This window comes from Choloepus didactylus, chromosome X (genome assembly GCF_015220235.1).
Source record: "Choloepus didactylus isolate mChoDid1 chromosome X, mChoDid1.pri, whole genome shotgun sequence".
Lineage (NCBI taxonomy): Eukaryota > Metazoa > Chordata > Mammalia > Pilosa > Megalonychidae > Choloepus > Choloepus didactylus.
This window is the reverse complement of record NC_051334.1, coordinates 62,073,139-62,078,031: the sequence shown is the minus strand read 5'-3', so window position 1 is coordinate 62,078,031 and position 4,893 is coordinate 62,073,139. Positions and strand designations below refer to the sequence as shown.

Here is a 4,893-nt window from a genome sequence, read left to right as displayed (position 1 = left end):
ACAATATCTATGGCCCATTGATTTTGACAAGGTGATCAGGTCCACTAAATTGGGGAAGATCAGTCTCTTCAAAAAGTGGTACTGGGAGAATGGGATATTCATGTGCAAAAGAATGAAAGAGGACTCATCTCACACCATATACAAAAATTAACTCAAAATAGATCAAAGAAGCAGCTGCAAGAAGGAATGAAGTTGTGAGGCATGCAACTAGGTGAATGAAACTTGAAGACATTATGTTGCCAGAAACAAAAGGACAAATATTGTAAGGCCTCACTAATATAAGGAGCAAATGCTGGGAATTAAATTCAAGAGCATAGGTTATCACAGGATAGAACATGGGCAGAGATAGGGCAATCAATGATGCAAGAGTACAGAATGTTCAACAAGGTTTATTGGAAAGGTTCCTAGATTGTAAGCTCCTATAAAAGTCACATCTATTCCTGAGTTTTACCTGTTATTCAAGACATGTTTATTTGGTACAAAATTGATATTCTCTGAAGCACACTATCTAATTTCACCTGTGTGGTGGGTTTATTTAAACACCATAATTACATGGAACCTAGAATAGAGAATGAAATCTTATTGGTTTGTACAGGTTAACATATTATTTTGGGCAGAAAAAAAAGTATTTGCAAAGTCCCCATGAAACTGGGGGAAAATGTGTAAATATACACTTCCCCACCTGGGGAATTCCTGATATTTTCACAAATATTAGGTACTCCTAATTTAATAAGTCAAGCCCTCTTGGGGCTTACCCTTATGAAACTTATTCCTGCAAAGGAGAAACTAAGCCTACTTGTAATTATGCCTAAGTGTCACCCCCAGAGAACTTCTTTTGTTTCTCAGATGTGGCTTCTATCTCTCAGCCAACCTGCAAATGAACTCATTAACCTCCCGCCTACATGGGACATGACTCCCAGGGGTGTAAGTCTCCCTAGCAATGTGGGAGATGACTCACAGGGATGAGCCTAGCCCCTGGCATCATGGGCTTGAGAATGCCTTCTTAACCTAAAAGTGGGAAAAGAAATGAAACATAATAAAGGTTCAGTGGCTAAGTGATTTCAAATAGAGTTGAGATGTCATTCTGGAGGTTATTCTTATGCATAATATAGATATTCCTTTTTAGTTTCTAGAGTATTAGAATAGCTGGAAGGAAATACCTGAATCTGTTGAACTATAATCCATTAGACTTGATTCTTGATGATAACAGTATAACTATACAGCCTTTATCATGGGACCATGTGATTGTGAAAACCTTGTGAGTGACACTCCCTTTATCCAGTGTATGGGCAGATGATAAAATAAAGACAAAACTATACATAAATAAAATGCAGGATAAGGGGTATGGGATGTTCTGTGTTCTTTTTTATTTTTATATTTTCTTTATTTTGGAGTAATGAAAATTTTTTATAACTGATTTGGAGATGAATGCACAACTATATGCTGATACTGTAAGCCATTGATTGTATACTTTGGATGAATTCTATGGTGTGTGAATATCTCTCAATAAAATTGCATTTAAAAAAATAGATCAAGAACCAAAATATAAGAATCAGTACTATAAAACTCCTAGAAGAAAGCATAGGGAACCATGATCTAGAACTTGTGGTAGGCAATGCTTTCTTAGACCTTATGCCCAACAGCACAAACAATGATAGAAAAAAATGCATAAATGGACCTCCTAAAAATTTAAAACTTTCATGCTTTAAAGGACTTTGTCAAGAAGGAAAAAAGGTAGCCTACTCAATGGGATGAAGTATTTGGAAGCCACATATCTGCTAAAGGTTTAATATCCAGAATATATAAAAAAAACTGTACAACTCAACAACAAAAAACAAAACAAAACAAAACAAAACAAAAAAACACAAATAACCCAACTTAAAAACAGCAAAAGACTTGAATAAACATTTCTCCAAAGAGGATACACAAATGGTTAAAAAGCATATGAAAAGGTGGTCACCATCTCTAGCTATTAGGGAAATGCAAATCAAAGTACGATGAGCATCAAGAAGATACAAAAATCATAAATATTTACACTCCAAACAAGAGTACCCCAAAATACATGAGGCAAACACTGACAACACTGAAGGGAGAAGTAGGCACGTCCACAATATTTGGAGACTTCAATACACCACTCTTATCAACAGATAGACTATCTAGACAGAGGATCAATAAGGAAACAGAAATTTTGAATTGTATGATAAATGAACTAGACTTGACAGACATTTATAGAACACTACATCCCACAACAGCAGGATACATGTTTCCTCAAGTGCCCATGGAACATTCTCCAGGATAGACCACATGCTGGGTCACAAAGCAAGTCTCAAAAAATTAAAAAAAAATGATATTATACAAAACACTTTCTTGGATGATAATGGAATGAAGCTGGAAGTTAGTAACAGGCAGAATGCTGGAAAATTCACAAATATATGGAGGCCAAACAACACGCATAGTGCATGCAATTCTTTCGTATTAGAGGAAAAGAAAAAAAAAAAGAAAGAAAAGAAAATAATACTCTCAAGAACGAAAGTATGGGAATGACTAGTCAGGAAAAATAATTTAGAGATTGGGTCAAAATGACAGACTGAGCACTGGCGTATTTCTCTGGTCCTATCCCAAATCCCCTTAAGTGACAGGAAAGGCAGATTTATGTATATAAAGAATAACTCATAAGGACACAGGGAAAAAGGGAAGGGCAAATTCCGGCAAGATGGAAAGCAGAGGGGGAAGGGACGCTGAGGGGATGGAGGTGAACGTGGGGGTGGGGAACAAAGGGGCTTTTAACTGGGGTGGAGTAGAAAGTGTGGTTGGGGGCGACTGGGGCTCCTTTATTCCGGATTTGAGGAAGAGGCGGGGCGGGGGCTGGGGGCTGGGGGGCTGCTGGGTATCCCGCAGGAAGAGGAGGCCTCTTTCCAGGCAGGAAGCTGCGCCGCAGTAAAAGGGTGGAGACTGCAGCCGCAGTAGCGGCGGGTAGCCTCCCAGTGTGGCAGAAGGGCCGCAGCCGCCAACTGGGAGGCAGAGGGCGGGTGAGCAGAGAGCTGAAGACTCCGCCGCTATCCTCTGTTAACCTCTTCACCTGCCCCTCCGCCTTCCTAGATGTCTAAAGATCCTTCCCGCCTAGCTCTTGAAAGCTCTGAACTCGTCGGCTACTGATCCTCCTTCGCCGCAGGCTCACAGCGGAGGCTGCAGCGAAATGTCGGATTTGGACACGTTAGGCCAGCGGTCTGGGGCGGTGGGTAGCCTACACCCCCTTGCTGGGATAGTGTATGACAAGGGGCAGGAAGAATGGAAGAAAACCCGTTTCATCCGCGGTAGCTGCAGCTCCCTCCTGCTAGCTAGCTAGAAGGAGCTAGGGAGAGTTACTGCTAGCAGGTAGCCAGGGTGGATCAATTTCCATGTTTGCTATGTACAGGCTTGCGGGGAAGACTTAGGCGCGTGCACACGGGGTGCATTGATAAGGAGAAAAGGCTCATCGTGTGATGCATTGAATTTTTATTTTCTTAGTTTCTTTCCTTTTCCCGCCTCGGACTGGGAGCATGAAGACCCGGTTCGAAAAGGCGGCTGCAGGGCAGCGAGCGGTCCAGGGCAGGTGCAGGAACACTCCAGTTTGTCTGTTACCGTGATGAAGAGGAAGGCTATGCACAAGAAGCATAGCAGACCCACCAACCAGGGTCGAAGGAACATCGTGGGCTGCAGAATTCAGCACATATGGAAAGAGGGATATGAACCTCTAACACAGTGGAAGGGAACCGTTTTTGGATCAAGTACCTGTAAATCCCTCTCTGTATCTTACCGAATATGATGTATTTGACTGTGTTTATGGACTGGAACTTCACAGAGATGAAAGCGTGTTATCACCTGAAGTCCTTCCTAATAGAATTGCATCATCTAGAATCAGTGACACACACTTAGCAGAAATCATGATTGACAAAGCAGTGGAACATATTTTTGAGAGAGAGGAGGGTTCCAAGAATGAATGGAGGGGGATGGTCTTAGGTCAGGCATCTGTTATGAACCACATGGTTTTACATTAGGTATGAGAAAGGTCCTGTACTGTATATGTACCAGCTCTTAAATGATTAGAAGGACAGTGACCTTCACATCCTTCAAGATTGCAGTGATACCCCTCCAGCAGAGAGGGAACCAGGAGAAGTTGTAGACAGCCCAGTAGGCAAATAGTTTGAATATGCTAAAGATGATGGCTCCAGGAGAACTGGTATGGTCATTCATCAGGTAGAAACAAAGCCCTCTGTATACTTCATCAAATTTGATGGTGATTTCCATATCTATTTCTATGATTTGGTAAAAACATCTTAGAAGTAATCATGAAATTTGCCAAATATGTGAGACTATTGTGTATAAAATCTGTAGATGTAAGAAGTCTTGGTTGCTTTCCAGTTTTTGCCTGTCAAAAAATTCGGGACTTCTGCCCTCACAGAAATTTTTACAAGAAAACCTGTCCTTCTGTCTACCCTTTTCACTGGTTCCTCCCTACAGGAGTACTGATTTGTCTGATTAGCAGGAAGGGTAAAATCTGACATTGACCCATATTTTTTATATTGGGCAGTATTAATAGGTTAAAGGCAGCTTCAGCTTCACACCTCTTGCCTCACCCTTTTGGGCACCCGAACTCTCTGCTCTCATGAGTTATTCCATGTGGCTGGCTGTGTAAGTATGTTTGAAATCCCAACTCTATCCCCCACCCCTCAGCCCACCCTGGGCCAGTTGACTTCAAAAGTCTAATTTGTGGAGGAGATGGAAGCCCATTTTGGTCTCCTGCCCAAGTTGTATTCTCAAGTGTAACTGAACTAAAATGAGGTTGAAATTTTGCTCCGTTTTTGATTTTTGCACCTATTGCTCAACTGGTTCAGAATGAAGTGGGTAATTACT

The 4,893-nt window shown here is 41.5% G+C and overlaps 1 pseudogene; it reads left to right on the top strand.

The window, feature by feature from the left end:
* The first annotated feature begins 3,539 nt into the window (after window positions 1-3,539).
* LOC119523285 lies at window positions 3,540-4,320 on the top strand (annotated as a pseudogene).
* Window positions 4,321-4,893: the final 573 nt, after the last annotated feature.